Source organism: Microtus ochrogaster, chromosome 22, assembly GCF_000317375.1.
Source record: "Microtus ochrogaster isolate Prairie Vole_2 chromosome 22, MicOch1.0, whole genome shotgun sequence".
NCBI lineage: Eukaryota > Metazoa > Chordata > Mammalia > Rodentia > Cricetidae > Microtus > Microtus ochrogaster.
In genome coordinates this window covers 6,351,672-6,369,148 of record NC_022023.1, presented here as the reverse complement: position 1 = coordinate 6,369,148, position 17,477 = coordinate 6,351,672, and positions in this window count along the sequence as shown.

The following is a 17,477-nucleotide window of genomic DNA, read 5'->3' as shown; positions in this document are numbered from 1 at the left end:
AGAGTTGTTACACAGAGAAAACAAAACTACAGTCAGATTAGTCTGATGTTCAGCTCTTCAATTGGAGCCCCGGTTTTCGTTATCTGCTACAGGAAGATAGTACCTGTTAGTTTGCAGACCTAACCGCATGCTTCATCTCCCAGAAACCTCACACCCTCCCACACCCTCTCCAGGCAGAGCTGATAAGAATCCCTTCTCTCCCTCTAACAACTGAATAAGTTTCTGGTTCTAACCAGTGCCCGCTGCCTGCCTCGTCGTACTGGCTAGGCCGGGCTGGGTCATATGGTGGGCAACGCCCCTGACTCCTTGAAAACCTTTGTGCCAGAAACCCACTTCTTAGGGAACTGAAGGATCTCTGTCCCTTCAAGTCCACTAGACCGCCTCTGTGTGATGCTATTTCTCTTAGTATTCTGGGAACCGAAGGCCCTGTCTTCCTTCCGGTCCCTACTGCACCATCTACAGCGCAATGCCCTAACTCTCTCCTAATGATTCTCATCATGGCTGGCGATGACCATGAGCCTATAATTCTCCTAATAACATTCTTCTGCAGGGTAATGCCATGTCAGCTTCTTCCCATGAACATGAAAAAGGTCTGACAGCATCCATCACCTCTCCTCCTCTCCCGTTGATTCTCCTGTCAGCAAGGACCATGTGTTTGTTATTCCTTCTTTTATCTCATAGGCTGATTCAAAGCACAGCAACAGATGTGCCGTGTGCCTCCTCCATTAGACACAGTCATCAGATGTGGCGTGTGCCTCCTCCATTAGAGGAAACCAAAGGCCTGTCAAGTACTGTGGCAGCACACATCTAGCTGACGGGACCCACTCTCTGCTTCTCCTCTGAAGTAACAGAAACAACATCTTCCCTCTTGAGGACCTTTCAGAGCTCTCTAGCAAGCCACCGCCATCAGACTGGAGACCAAAACATGTCTACTCAGCACTCTGGTGTGAGCTTCTGTTCAGGGTGGGATGGTTTGGCTGTAGTGTGGCCTCAGCGTAAGTCAGGGAGCTGCTGTATGGATCTGCCCGCTCTTGGTCTCTGGCTCTATTTCCTGTTCGAGTTCTAACAAGTTACAAAGCCTTTGAGTGAAGGAGTAAGCACCAGGGAAATCTTTGGCGAGCACAGAGGAAGGGTCTTATTGTAGTGTCTGTTTGGGGTAAATATAGACCAAAGGACTTCCGGTTCGTGCGGCTGTCTCTAGGGCCGTTCAGAAGGCAGACCAATTTACTCTCTACACTCTTACTGAAATGCCTTTTCAGAGAATGGTGAAAGAGTCCAGGGACGTAAAGGATAAAATATAGGTTCTGTCTTAGGGCTTTTTCACCCACAAGCTGACTGGGGTGTGGGGTGCGGTACGTAAGCTAACAGATAAGCTTGGATCTCTGCAAGAGCAAGAGCACATGAAGACTCATTGCCCAGGGAAGTCGTAGAGGGGCTAACTTATCTTCTTTCTGGGCTGATTCTCCAGAGAGGAGCGGTAGCTCCTCCAGGCAATAGAGGCCAGCGGCAGGTAGGAGCATAGAGCAGCAAACATAGGAACTAGCAAACAAGCACAGGGAGGACTGTGAAAGGGGGCAATGTCAGGAGAGGGACCAGAAGAGAAGCAAAGGCAAGGGAGGGGGCAGCGTCAGGGCAGGGACCGGAAGACAAGCAAAGGCAAGAGAAGGGGCAGCCTCCGGAGACACACTAGTGGAAGACAAGCAAAGCAGCTTGAAGGATCTTCGGAGGATCAAAGGAAGTGCGGGGAACCTCAGAAAAGGGAACCATGACTTCCCACTAGGATGGGGAATCACACCAGTGACGTCAGACTAGTTGCAGTTGGTCCTCCTCTTACTGTTGGAATTCAAGGTGACTTCAAAAGATCTGCCGTGGAACTACCTTCCTGACCATGCTCTCCTTGAGTTATAAATATAACTCATTAGAGCTGCCGCCAAAACCCTACCATGCTCCCCAGGGTGACACCCATTCCTATTATATAATATACGCCGGATTCTTCTCCACTCTGTCCGCTGACGGTGCCTAAAATAGAACTTGACATCTAGGAGGTGACAGCTAAGTACTTGTTGAATCTGTCTCGTAAGCGATGTATTTTCACCGCAACAACTACACCCTGTAAACTTCTTTCTAGAAATCTGTTCGTTATACACCTGGATTTCTAACTTAGGAAGTATGGTCATGGAACACACAGATGCAGCCGAGGCAGGCTTCAGGCTCATTTTCAGAAACCGCCCCTCCCCGTGTCAGCTAGAGCGCTCAGGTGGAGGGGGCAAAGGGGTGTGGTTAGTGAGACTATACCATTTCTGGGCGGGTGGCCTCAGCCCCTCCCTTCTGCGTGGTTGGCCGCCCATGCGCTCTTAGACCTGGCCAGCTATTCTGTCTTGTTCTCTGCCCACTGAAGAGGCTTTGAGAATTGTGAGCGAAAGCAGAAAGCATTAGCATTTTGGAAAGGATGTAGCCGGAGCACTTGTGGCCTCACTTGGCCCTTCCAGAGCTCCGTTTTGTAAAGAGGAAAGACCATTCTGCGTACAGACTTAGCAACCTGCAGACGCTGCTCAGAAGGTAACATTTAACATGCTTGATTAGCATCTTCAAAAGGAGCTCAGTGAACACCGTTCCCAACCCTGGGTGTCCTGGTTTTTGTTTTTTTTTTTAATGATTCCATCTGTTCAATTTTAGGTTCAGGTGTGAAAATTTGGGGCGTACCCAGATTTTATTGTGAACTAAAGGAGAGGCTTCTCTTATATTCTGAGTTTTCACAATGCATTTTTATTGCTCCTTGAATGGTTTGAAACCCTTCTGTATTTATTTTTTTTAATATTTATTTATTTATTTATTTAGTATACAATGTTCTGTCTGTATGCCTACAGGCCAGAAGAGGGCGCCAGACCTCATTACAGATGGTTGTGAGCCACCATGTGGTTGCTGGGAATTGAACTCAGGACCTTTGGAAGAGCAGGCAATGCTCTTAACCACTGAGCCATCTCTCCAGCCCAACCCTTCTGTATTTTGAAAACAATAGAGAAAGCAGTCCCTCTTAGTGGCTATACCTCCCCCACACCACAATGAAATCTGACTTCTCGTGCCACGCCACTCCTGAGGCATCTCCAATCCACCCCCAAATTATTCTCACATGTGTCTGTCTCTTCTTGTCCCAGACACAGACAAGACTCTCAGGACGGGTTATTCTATTCGTCTCTAATCTAACCTCCTTGACCTCAAAATCCCTTTATCAAGCCAGTCTGTGCACTGCCATCTAACTGAACTCCCTAAAATACAGCATGGACCAGGGCTGAAGCTATAGGCAGTTTCTTATCTTATCACATAGAGAATAAACTACAAAATGCCCAGTCATTATTTTGAACTGGAAAATGAGTAGAAGAAGGGGAGAGGAGTGGGGGGGGGGGGAGAATAGGAGGCTGGGAGAAGGTGGAAATTTTTTTTCAATAAAAAAATGAGTAGAAGAAAAAACATTTATAAAATAAACCAAATGAATAAATATAAATGTGAAAATTATTGTCCAAAAAGAATCTGCCTGGGGGTCTGGCTTGGCAGTAGAGCAGTTGCCTAGTTCTATGAAGGCCCTAGTTCAATCTCTGATACTCCATGTCCAGTGCATATGTGTTTGTGTGTACCTATGCATGTAGAGAGATGCCACAATATAATCAGAGGTGGCTAGGTCATTAGGTTTTCAGACAAACTATTCAGTGTATACTTTGTGAACACATCTCACGATGCGTAGAGTTTAAAAATGTTCTATAATGCCAGTAAACAAAATAGGAAAACCATTAAAACTAAAATAAATTTAAAGTAATATACTTCCCATCCTGCCCCTGAAGGTGGTCTAATAAGCAGAGAATCCATCTGCCCCCTAGCTGACACCTGCTACATGCTTACAGCGTACCAGGGCCAGTTCTAAAAGCTTGCTAAATATCACCTTGATCTTAGAACTTTTTTTTTTTTTAAATATTTTATTTATTTATTATGTATACAATATTCTGTCTGTGTGTATGCCTGCAGGCCAGAAGAGGGCACCAGACCTCATTACAGATGGTTGTGAGCCACCATGTGGTTGCTGGGAATTGAACTCAGGACCTTTGGAAGAGCAGGCAATGCTCTTAACCTCTGAGCCATCTCTCCAGCCCGATCTTAGAACTTTGTAAAAATAGACATTACCTCCCCATTTTGCAGGAAATTGCGCACGAGGAAGCTAACTGACTTTCCCACAGTCGTACAGGAATGCTAAATGCAGGATTGGAGGGGGCTTGGTTCTGGAAGTTCTTGTTGTCAATGAAAACCTGGTATTAGCTGGAAAATTATTGGGAAGAGTCAAGACTAATGACTAACCCGCTTAGGCTGCCAAGACAAGAGTGGACGAGCAGGAAAGCAGCGTAGTTGGACAGTTTGGCTGTAGGACAAAGACGTCAAGCTGGGATGACCTGAAAACTATCTCCTTGCTAACTAGATTTCACAGTGCCTGTGGAAGGTACTGTGCAGGCTGCAGAGAAACAGAAAGGGTGCCAGTGGTATCCCCGCAGCCAACCCTACATGCTAAAATACGGATTTGCCAGGCAAGCTGTGCCCACGGCTGCATTGGTGGTGTGAAAGTGTGTGTTGGGGGAGGGGGGTAACAGCCAACTGCTCTTGGATTGACTTTGAGGTCTGATCCACAGGGAGGAATTCAGGGCTGCTGTTGGAATTATAGATGACGGTGAGCCACATCGTAGGCACAGGGAGACAAATACAGATCTTCTGGAAGAGCAGCCAGTGATCTTGCTAACTACTGAGCCATCTCCCCGGTCCCATCGGCTCATTTTTGAAAGGGGTCATTTGCTAGCATGTTTTTAAGGATTACAGCATTTCCGCAGTGTAAAAAAAAAAGGAAAACATTCTACTTCAAAGAGAGGCACAGCTGGACAAAGAGACTCGATAGATATCTGCAGTCCGTCTTGGGGAGTCACAAAGGGAGCCTCGAGCTAAGCAACAGAATGGAAGTCACTCTGTTCCAGTTTGTCAGATAGGGGGGAAAAATCAAAACAACACTTTAGCAATGGAGGAGTTTGCAAAATTGTGGGAGGTGTGACAAGATTTAAACACAGGATGTTTTAGAAACATCTTTAGTCTCTCTTTTCTTTGAATTATCTCCCATTGGAAGAGTAAGGTTGTTAGTGAAGCTGTGCTCTCCTGGCGCTGTCTTGGCACCGATATAAATACCCAGATGTGTGTGTGTGTGTGTGTGTGTGTGTGTGTGTGTGTGTGTGTGTGTGTTAAAAAAAAAAAAAGCAAGAAAGAACTGAAATACCCAACCTTGTCCAAACCCAGGCTCTGCCACTCTCCAGATGTGGGCTTTATTCAAACCTCAACCCTGTAAGCATCAGCTCCATGACTACTTAAAGAGAGGAAATACAGCATCCTAAGTCTTAGATTGTTACGGGTCTGAGAGTGCCTCACCAAATGAGCAGTCATTTGCCAAAGATCCAGAGGGATTAGTGGTTGAGGGGCATTTGGTGGTGGTGGGGAGATGGGGATAGAAAATTAGTCCAGTGAAAACTTCCTGGACCCTACAAGGATGGCCCTATTGAGGACTCCTAGTGATGGAGGATATGGAGCCTGGACCAGTCATCTTCCTGAATCAGGCTACCTCCCAGTGGGACTCAGACTCAGTCACCCATCCAGCCACAAAACCTTTGATCTACAACCTGTCCTGTCTGCAAGATGTGCTGGGGCAATGGTGGCTCAGAGTTTGTGGGAGTGGCCAATCAATGGCTTGCCTGTTGAGGCCCACTCCGTGAAAGGGAGCCCATTCGTGCCCGACACTGCCTGGTGGCCCAGAAACCAAAACTGGATGGCCTAGAGATAAGGGTAAAAGCAAACATGGCTGACCAAAAGAAAAATAAATAAATACACATTTTAAAGAGAGTGAAATGATTTTTAATGATGTTGCGCTATACTCATAGATCAGTGCCTAGCCCAATTGTCCTCAGAACTGATGGGAACAGATGCAGAGACCCATAGCCAAACATTAGGTGGAGCTCAGGGAACCTCGTGGAGGATGAGGAGGAAGAACTGTAGGAGCCAGAGGAGTTGAGGGCCCCAGGAGAACACAGCCCACAGAGTCAACTCAGCAGGGCTCAAAGGGACCCACAGAGCCTGCCTGAGTCTGCACTAGGTTCCCTGCATATTTGGTGTGATTATTTAGCTTGGGGATTTTGCGAGATTAGGGGTATCTCTGAGGCTTTTGCCTGCTTTTAGACCCTTTTTCCCCTACTGGGTTGCCTCATCCAGTCTTGATATGAGGTTTTGTGTTTAGTCTTACTGCATCTTGTCAAGCCATGTTCAGTTGGTACCCCTGGGAGACCAGATATTTTCCAAAGGGAAACAGAGGAGCAATGTGGGGGAGGGGAGAGTGGGGGGAAGAGGAGGTTGGGCATGGCTGCTGGGTGGGGTCTTGGGGGCAGGACGGGGCGGGGTGCTGGGAGTAGTGGAGGGAGGTAGGCTGTGGTCAGGATGTGTTGTATGAAAGCAGAGTAAATAAGTAATAAAAACATGAGGGATTGTGGGATTATAAGTAATCATCCATTCTACTTCTCTGTATTTCTCAGATTTTCTACCACAAAGCTTTGTTGCCTTTTGTATCTGGAAACAAACAAATGAACAAAAGCGATAGAATGTATTCTTAGAAAGGAAAGACAAAAGGTTCCCATTCTCCATTTGCCCTCCCTCCTTTGCCTCCTTGTGTCTTGGCTGTTGTGCTGTTAAGTGCGGCTCTTTTCCCTGCAGCGGCCTTCAGAAGCCATCACGAGATGGCAATTTCTCTCCATCCTCCAAGAGGTTGCACCTGAGGTCAGCTCTACACCAGGCCTGCAGCCTTCCATCAGCCTGAGCTGAGTGAGAGCTCAAAGCCCATGGGGAAGTCTGTTCTATTGCTCTTGGATTCCAGGCCTGCTGTTCCCTCTCTGTGCCACACAGCAGCCTGTGCTCCTAGCCACCACTGGTCCTCAGAGGGCTCTGCTCCCCCCTCTTTTAGTTTCTTTTATTCAGATCAAGGACTGGAGGCTGACATGGGAGCATAGCCTGCAGTTGGTCTTTGGGAACCAGTGAGAGTGGGGGCGAGTTACATTAACTGAAGGAAAGTTCTGGCAGGAAATCAGCTTCTAATCTTGAAGCTCCCCCTGGTTCTTTTCTTTTCCTTTATAATTCTATGTTTGTGGGTCCCTGATCCCCTTTTGCCTTTCTGAAGTTGCTTTAGCAATAATAGGAGGGAAAAAGTAGACGCCAAGACTTAGAACCGAGTTACTCTAGCACCAGGGCGCACACACGGAGGCTCCGTCACGTTTGACGCTAGTTAGCACCAGGGCGCACACACGGAGGCTCCGTCACGTTTGACGCTATCTGGTTTGCCCACTGCTCTCGAGCTCTGGACCTGTTCTCAGAGACATGAAGACACAGGGTGAACCGAAGGGCCGGGGTCTTCTGGGTGTGTGGGCTGTCAGAGTGCACGCGATGTTCACCAGTTTCTTCTCCAGCCAACTCTTTCTGGCTGGTTCCCATCTCATGAAAAGTTGCTGCCTTGACCCAGCTACTGATGCCAGAGATCTGGAGTTAGCCCTAACCATTTTCCCTTTCCATCCCACACCCAGCGGCCCATGCCACCCTTCTTCACTCTTCTTTTGAGATTCTTTCTACTTCCACTCCTACCAATTAGTTCGGACAATCACGCCTACAGTCTTCATCAGGTTTTTTGGTTGGTTAGCATATGTGTGTGTGTGTGTGTGTTTGAGTATATATTCACAAGTGTGTGCAAGCATGCATGCCCACGTATGCATGTTCATATGGAGGCCAGAGCCAATGTTAGTTATCTTTCTTAATCAATCCCTATCTCAATTTGTTTTGTTTTTGAAATAGGGTCTTACTCTGCATCCCAGGCTGGCCTTGAACTCATGACAGTCCTGCTATAGCCTCTTGAGTGCTGGGATTGAAGGTATATGTCAGATGTTTGGCTTCAACTGTATTCTCATCTCTATAACTGGCGGCCTCCATTAAAACAGTTATTTGAATGTCAGCCAGCTCCAAATGACAGCTAGAGAAGTGAAGGAGCATGGGAAGGCCACACACAGTGTCTGTTCTTTGGACTTACAGAACAAGACTCTCTTGTGGTCTGGAAGAGAACAGGCTTTGCAAAGATGCTTATGTCTCTCATCATTATCTGAGCATTTCTGCTAAATCCTGCTTGCCTCCTTGAGCTATACCCCCCACTTACCCTATGGAAGTTAGAAAAGAACCTTGACATAAACAAGATTACGTCCCTGATTCTCTCATACCAGAGACAGGTACCACGTGATTGCAGAGCCACACTTCCGACCTTCACAGCAATTCAATGTGCACGTAACTCTGGGCAGCTTTGAAACAAGGAGACCATCATTACCATTCACAAACTGGGAACTGATTATATTGCTCTTTCAGGCTGATTGCATGAAGAGAGACAATCACCTCCACAAGCCTTGACTGAATGCCAGTCATGTCCTGGATGCTGTTCTGGATTCCTGGTGGAACATCATCCTGAAGAAGGTAGAAAAAAATCTCCACTCTTATGAATCACATCATCTACAGCTTGAATATGAGCAGCATTCTAAGGGCTGTAGAGCTTGAACAGAAGCCAAGAAGTGCCCTAGAAGCAAGTCTCTGTGACTTAAGCTAGAAATTCAGAAGTGATACCTACTATTATATTTATTATGATAGAGGAAGATGGAGCCATATGAATGTCACTGAAGCCTTTAGGTGTTGTAGTTTCCTTATGAGAATCATGCTTTCAGAAAAAGATGAAAGTCTCCATTGCTATTTCTGGGGCATAATAGCCATTACATCAGCCATTGTTTCTAGTTGTCGTGGAAACTCTTTCTTTCCCATAAATCAAGTTCCATGGTAATTGGGTTCGCTTCCACAGTATGATTGATTGCTCAGATCTGAATCGCTGTCTTGACTTGGTGAGCAGAATGTGAGATTCTAGCACAGTGAGCAGCATCATTGAGGGAAAAATGCTATTGCATTTACAAGAACAGTACCAAGACCCCTTCTCCTGACTGCTAGAAACACTGCCCAATGTTGGCTTCAGCCATCCTCTTGCTCAGGATGCTGTAGAAACAGAATTGGCTTCTAACACCAAGGATGCTTTCAGCTTCCTTATCACCTGACATCACAGCGTTCTCATTTCTTGGTCAAGTAATGGAGGTTATTTACTGTAAATTACGTAATCCTCTTTCTGGGTTAAAACCACCATTCTTCCTGTTTCTCTGCTAGTGTCGGATAAGCCATACTCCTGGGTGGGGAAGAGTATGAAACCACCACGTAGCATTCGGCTAGGGGAGGGAAGTGACCACAGGATGTCACCATCTGTGTCAGAAGTGTGCAAGTATTTAACAGGAAGCACCCTACATTTTCCAGTAAACAGAGTTGCACATCTAGGAAGGTGTTCCGGAAGGCCAGCATGCTGGGATGAGAGTCAAGGTCACTTTCAACATCACCTCCTGACCCACTTTCAAAATCATGGACCGACTCACCCTGTATGCCGACAAGATTTCTTAACACTGTCTACATCTTTGTGTGTTGACCTTAATGGGTATTTCCTTATTTTTTTTAATTTGTTTTGATTTATATGTGAGTGTATGTCTGTGCATGTTCATTATTCATTACTATGTGCCTCCCCACAGAGCAGAGCACCACTGGATCAATAAATAGTTTTTAAGTAAAAATGTACAGCATAAATTCAAGCCCGAGCACTTTCCAAATCAAAATAAAAACAAACACCCATGTATGCAAAACAGAATATAATAGTATAACTTGGATGTCTGGAACCTTGTACAAAATTACAGAAAGGCCTTTCCCTACCCCCTTTTAAAAATCTATCTGTCTGTCTGCCGGTCTACACTCAATACAAATACTCTATTGCATGTGGAGACCAGAGGACAGCTTTTGGGAGTCAGTTCTCCCCATCATGTGGACTTGGGGATTGAACTCAGGTCATTGGTCTTGCCAGCAAGCACATTTACCCAGTGAGCCCAAGCCCAAGGCCTTCTTTTTTCTTTTTTTTTTTTTTAAGATGACTAAGGAATTACATCAGTGTATGTAACCAGCATGCTGCTAGCACCGCAGAGGCTGAACAAGAAAGCCCTTTTCACGGTGGTTAGAGATCACACATCCTCCTGTCCAAAGCCGGGAAGAACAGAACCCTTCCGTTGTCAGTCTGCCTCTCGGAAGACATGCAGTTCATCTGTGGGTGGAAAACCATGTTGATCTGCAGTTCACACATAGGAAAGCACCCCCCAGAAATTCAGGAAGCGGTGCACGTTACTAAGCAAGGGGTATTCCAAAAAGCTCTCCCCTATATCCAAAGTGGGCTTCCCTTGGAGCAGATGCAGAAGGGTGGGGTTCCCTCCCAACTGCTCCAACTCGCCCTCCTGACTCTTGAAAGTAGCTCTCGAGCTGGGATGGAAGACGCATCTAAGAAATGGATGGCCAGGGATCAGCAAGCCAAGAAGAAGGCAGACGAAGTGCTAACAAGGACCCACAGTACTGAGGGTTTCCTGTGCGCCAGACACACTCGTGTTCTTTGTTTTAAACCTTGCATGAGTCTGAGGACTAGGTGTATTTTACATGCAACAATGAAGTTTGCAGAAGTTGAGTAACTTGCTCAGTTTGTCCCAGTCGGTAGCTGTAGAGCCGACTGCATCTGAGCTACATCTCAGATCTAGCTGACTCCAGCCCAAAACTCTCAGCCATTAATGCTAATTTTTAACTACACTTAATGAACCATATTACTTGTTCCTTGGTGAGCAAGAACTGGGGGCTGGTTACTAACACATCATTAGACATTATCGATTGACATTACTTACAGTTATGGAGAAGATAGGTGCCATTCACGTTACAGAGTTTATTGTTTTGTCACTAACCCAAGTGCTGAGGTGGTAGCCTCTGCTAGGTAACATACGTGGACATCTGGCCTAACGGCCCCAAACTGACAAGTTTGCTCAAGAAACAGTTGTGAGCTGACACACCAGATAAGCAGCACTTGTTGGTTGGGCCTGGCAAGAACCACCATTTATCTCGCATAACTTATAGAATAGATTTTGGTCTGCAAGGTATAGACAAAATAATTATAGAATATTATCTCTCATACAGGGGAGGAGATTTATGCCAAATTGTAAAATTAGTAAATGGTAAAACCAGGACCTGACACCTGGGAATCCAAATCCAAATAAACTGACTTCCAGCTCTGTGAGCAGGTAAGACCTAAGCTCGGTTTGATCCTGTTGGCGCTTCAGTTTTTCCATCTGTCAAAATGAGAATAAGGACTCGGGCCTCATGGGGTTGCAGGGTTAACCCAGTAGCACAGGGAAGGACAATAAAGTAGTGGACAGGAGAGACACAGCGCCTGTCCTCTTAGGATCATACTCTGACTAAAGGAGGGAGTGAAAGCATTCGGCCGAGGGTTACACTCAGCTGTCAAATCCCAGTAATAGAGAGGGAAGGAAAGAGCTGGAGAAATGGCTCAGCAGTTAATAGAGCATACTGCTCCTACAGGTTCAGTTCCCAGCACCCACATGAGGCAGCTCACGAGCCTGACACTTCTGGAAAGCCAGTTTGCCCGTTCTTTCAGTTGGACAAATGAGCAGACGTTTATTAAGCATGAACTATGTACCCAGCACCATGTTGGCCCCGTGTTTTAGGAATTTACAGTATAGTGAGGAATAGGCCATGAGTCTAAACCAGCCAAAACACTAGGATCTGCACTGGAGAAGAAACAAGAATGGAGTGGCAGGGCTAAGACTTGGGAGAAAGGGTTCCCAGAATTTATTAGACACGGTGTGTGCTCAGGAGATACATCATGGGAAGATTAAAGTGTGAGCGGGTGAAGGATAAGGGGCAAAGGAGTGGGCAGAGTAAGAGGAACAGTGAACACATTAGACCATAGATAAGGAAATAATTTATAGTGGTCTCTTGAGATTATTTAATCAACAGTAAACTGGATGGGCTGAAAAGAAAAGATTATAGCCCAGGAGGCGAGGAACCCCAGGGTGGTAAGCCTGGCCCAAACGGAGGAAAAAAGCTTTCTTTCCTCAGCAGCGGCGGAGACTACGTTGCATTTCCTCAGCGTTAGACTGCACTGGCCAGCACAGTGTCTGGCCCGTGAGCATTGCTCCATGGCACAACACCTGTTCTCCCTCACAAGGTGGCGAGCATCTCAGCTTCTGAAGTCCTGACAGGATCTGGTGTTGTGCGCTGAAAGCTGTGCACACCTGACAAACGTTGATTTCTGAGCCAAGGTGGTAGGGAGTGGGGAGCAGAGAGAGAGAGAGAGAGAGAGAGAGAGAGAGAGAGAGAGAAATCATGGCTGGCAATGGTGAAGTCAAGGACTTGTCATTATCTTAATGTTTTCACAAGTATACATTTCTGTATTTGTTTCAATTTGATAACCTTTAAAGATAAGAAAGTCACTAAGGATCACAGCATTGCTTTGAATAGTGAAAGGCTTTAAATACCTAAATATCCATCAAGAGAAGAATAGCAGAATTGAATAAAAGTCAAGACATTGAGGTGTGGTCACGGATGAAATGAAGTAATTTACAATTCTGCTCCAAAGGAAGCAGATACTAATTATCATGTTCTCAATCATCCCATCGATGTTAAAAAACAAATGCATGAAAAGTTTGAGATGATTTTATATGATGCGCATACTTGTTTTTGTTGTCAGTAGGAATATGGTTGCTCTTTCTCTTCCTTTCTGACCTCTGACCCCAGATATCCTTTCTGTACCCTTCTAGTCCCCAAATTTTCTCCTGTAAAACCATGATTTTAAACTGCTGTTGTTGAACAAGAGGTAAAGGTAGTGAAGGATAAAAAGACAAAGGTAACTGGAAGAAATAGGTGGTGATGAACGGGAAAGGAGAGAGAGAGAATGTGTAAGGAAAAGATGTGTTTGGGGGATTGAAAAAAAAGGTCATATTTTCCAGAAAGTTAAGAAGGAAAATATTTTTGTTCTCAGAGTTTTTAGTGTGCTTTCTAAGCCATGGCATTCCTAAATATAACCAAGGATGATCGTTACAGAAGCCAGCCAACGTAAACACAGCAGATGATTATACTCCAACATTAGCAACTTGACATCGGAGCTGCAGAGGAGCTTTTAAGTTGGGTATATTTTATTTTCCTTAAAATGTTCCATTCCGAATCCTCCTTTACCATCCACCCTTCCCCCTCATCAGGATCATGAGGTGTCAAGGAAAGGCAGGAATGGGAAGGAAGGGGCAAGAAGGGACGGTGGCAGAAGACTCGCCATTTCTGGGCGGTGGGAAGAGGGAAGAAGTTTCCTCAATCTTACCTTACAGCAGAGCTACTCAAACTTCATAGTGCCTCTGGTTCGCCAGGCGCTCATTAAAATGCTGTCTTTGGTGAGATCCTAGGTAACGCTTGTGCAAGCACCCAGCCTTGAGGAATTTAGGAATTTTCCAGCCCAGTCTTAATCACACACTGGAAACCTCCAGCTGCAATGACCTCTTAACTCACTGAATAGCTTTGTTCTGTTTGTTTTTGTTTGGGGTTAAAACACCAAATAGCGAAACTCCTCAGAAAGTCAGTTTGTCAAGAATAAGTTATAGTTCAAGAGCCTGTATGAAAGTGAGTGAGATTAAAAAAAAAAATAGGACAGGGAATGGGTAAGAGGCCCTGCCATACTGCCATACAAAGTCACAAGCGGCCAGCGAGGAGTTGTGGGGCAGGGGTGGGGTGGGGGAGAAGCCCTAAAGCATTATCTGAGGACTTAGTTTCGATCCAAGAAACACAGACTAACTTTGTGCTCTTGAGCTTCAGTTTTGTTTCCTGTCAGAATTGATCTCCACTGCTTCTAAAATCTTTTCAGCTCTGAAGCTTCAGGAGTCTGTAGAGGAGAAATCCTTTATTGACGTCAAGGAAGATAAAGAAGGCCGCATATCGCCAGGGATCCTGAGCATCTGATATTATAATGCTGGAAATTCCCTCTTGTCTGCCTAAATGCGGAAATGTTATTGGGATGACAGCCTGGGAAGCTTGCCTGGTCTGAAACCCTAGTGCCCTGTCTTCTTGGTTTTGGCAGCTTGGTCTCAGGACTGGTCTCAAGCCCTGCGACATTCAGTAGATGTTAGAGTCAGGCCTTCTAAGGGTAAATGTCGCCCCTCAACATTCACAGTTCTCAGTCCTCAATTCTAAGGTCATCCTTTGTTGCCTGGCCCCTTCCTCCAAACTGGCCAAAAGGCCAAGTCTGAACCCTCTTGCCTAAGGTCAGCTGAATGGCTCAAATCAATTATGCCAGGGACTCAGACCCTTGGCGATAGCACCTTACTAGACTGAATCTCCCAGAAACTGAAGATTCCATTCAGCCCGGTGGCAGCCAAGCCTTTACGACGACGTGGACATCTTGGGAGGGGACACAACCTTCCCTGTGTTTAAGATAGTACCCTGTGCAAAGGGAGAAACAGCCCCTCCAATGATAAGCACTGGGTGAGAGAGGGACCTGCCGGCATGAGATTACCCAGAAGATTCTAGCGTGCCTCAGAGGCTTGGCCTCCTTGACCTGAATCTACTGGACTGTCCTGCTCCCCAACTCACCAGTCCCTGTAAGCATGCCAGCTCCAGGCAGTTGTGTGGGGTTTCCTGAAGGCTCTGGGAAGGGCTACCCATTCCAATCTACATTCCTGAGGTCTTCTCCCTGGGCTGCCTGAGGTGCCTACTAGGGATGCATGCGGAGACCAGGCCCACGGCCCACGACTGGAGTTGTTATTTTTACTTCCCCAGTGGAGACCAGCCTGAATCATGTGGCTGGCTGGGTACAAAGGGCGCTTTTTATAAAGTTCCTCACTGGAATTTTTTTTGGTGTCTGGAGAGGACCTCCTTTCCTCCCACAGTTAGTTAACAACATCACACCATTTCCTTTTCCTCCACACCAAGTCCCGAGGCCAGGCAGAGAGGGTAGCAGGTGTGGCTAAACACTCCTTGAGGTTAACCTCAAACTTAAGCTTTAGGGCCACAGTTTGGCCAGAAGGAGTGTGAAGCGCAAGGTCGCTTCCATTCTGGATCGACTTGGCAAGTGGGCACACGCCCAGGGCAAGGCAAGGGCTTGTTTTTTAGTGCCCCAGTCAAGTGAGGGATGAGAGAAGAGGGTGGGGAACCAATGTGTGTTTGGCACATTTGTAAATTGTTTCTCCAACAAAGCCAGCTAAAAAAAACCCCAACAGAGTAAAGCTTTATGTGCGTGAATGAGAGGCGCACAAAAGAATGCATTGTCCTGAGACTCGCATGAGTAATGGTGGATGACTTCAGTCTTCCCTTTGAAACGTTGTTAGGATGATTGTGGGCATTCCAGCATTTTCAATGCGGGGGTGGGGGGTTGGGGGGGTGGGGGGTGTTCTGAGGAACGCTGGTTGAGCTCTAGTAAAACAGACTGGGAAGCCAGGGCCTGAGGCACTCTGCTGGGTCCCAGTTTTTTGTTTTGTTTGTTTTTTTTTTAACTCGATTTAATTGAAGCTCTTCCTCCTACTTCTCTGCCTCCCCACTTCTCTTCACGTTTACCTCCTGCCATTCCACTGTTTACTGAACTGTGTTACAGTCAGCCACAGAATAGTGAGGGCTGCCCCCGAATCCACACTTGGCCAGATGTGTTACGCCGGGCAAGCTAGCGATCCTTTCTCAGCCTCATCAACACATGAAGAGTAACACCTACCTCTAGGGCTGTTGAGGGGTTAAATGTGTTCATACATGTAAGATCTAACATAACACCTGAAACATCGTATGCCCTCAATAAAAGCAGGATTATCTGTGACCCTACTTGTTCGACCCTGTGTCACTCATCGGTGGTTTTCATCTTGTGTGTCAAACTTGCTTAAGGAGCTTGAAAAGGGCAAGGACCAAGGCTCCATGACTTTAGGAGTGGATGTAGCTAATGGGATTTTGAAGTTTCCCTGGACAGTTATAGTAGACAGACAGGTTGAGAATCAGGCACCCCGTGACTGTTCAGTGAGCGCATGAATAAACCGAGTGAAACCAGGAAGAACAAACCCAGGGTGTCCATCTTTATGGACATCACACATGAGCCTGCCTCTTCTCTGAACTAACAGTGGCCCAGAAGCTCACAGGAGACATCAGAAAGTGTGTCATTGTCTCCTGTCTTGTCTACACAGACTTATTGATCAGGGTTTGGAAGAACTCCAGCCAGAAGCTGAACTTTGAACTTTCCTCCAGTTTTCCTTTGGAATTGCAACCTGACTTTATTTTCTTTCACCCAATATTGAATTTAGTGGACATAATAAAAAACCTTAAAGACCTCAAATAAAATACTAGCCCTACTCTAATGTGTCATCATGCACAGATAATGATAATTAACTGTGCTACCTAGTTGGCCCACAGTGCACATTCCTGATGCCTGCAGAGGTAAGAAGAGGTCATCAAAGGCCGTGTGAGCCTCTGTGTGGGTGCTGGGAAAAAAACCCAAAGTCTCTAGGTAAGAGGCACCAGTGCTCTTAACCACTGAGCCATCTATCTCTTTACCCCTCAACAAAGAAAATAAGTCTGAGTTTTGAGCTGTGTACTCTGCTGACCACAGTGGCATTCAAATAAGATAGCAAAAGAAGGGCATTTTCTAATCTGCAAGGATTCAAAACATTTGCCTCCTGTGCACTTTCTCCTAAGAATGGTTTCCCTTCCAGTCTTAGTACATGTGCTGCTGAAGCCAGCATGCCCCAAGGAAGATACTGGACACATAGAACAGTGGTCAGGAGACAAGCTTGTGGATGCGCAGTTGTTGATTAGTTCTTAATGCCCAATATGAAAAAAAAAAAGTAACAACCTATATCAGTCTCAAGTGGGGAAAACATAGCCAGTGTTGGGGAGGAAGAATCTGGTAAAAATATGGACTGAGAAATTCATACTGTATGAAAAGTAATTTCTTTAAAATACTTAAGCTTGGGGGCGGGGGACTTGGCTTCAATGACTAACAATTAAAAATTACAGACGACCAGAAGAGGTGGATCAGAGGGTAGGGGTGCTTGCTGGGCAAGCCTGATAGCTGAGTTCAATCCACAGCACACACATACAGACAGAGAGAACCAACCCCATGGAGCTGTCTTCCAACCTACTGCAAGGGCGGGAATGTCTGCACACAAACAAAATAAATAGTAAACATAGCAAAGACCTCATGACCGCAGGTGTGAACCATGCTCTTGGATGAAGTTCGGTTCTCCTTGAATTGATCTTTAAGCCTAATAAGATCTCGATTAAAAACTGAAATTTTGCCCCCACAAAGCCAGAGCTAGAAGTAGGATCAAAACCCAGTGCCATTGTCCTTGGCTTCTCAGCAGCCCTCATTGTCCGTCATATTCAGAGAGTCCGGGTTTATCCCCTGCTTTTCGAGTCACAATTCAGCTGGCATTGGTGAGCTCCCAATAGATCAGTCCCACTGT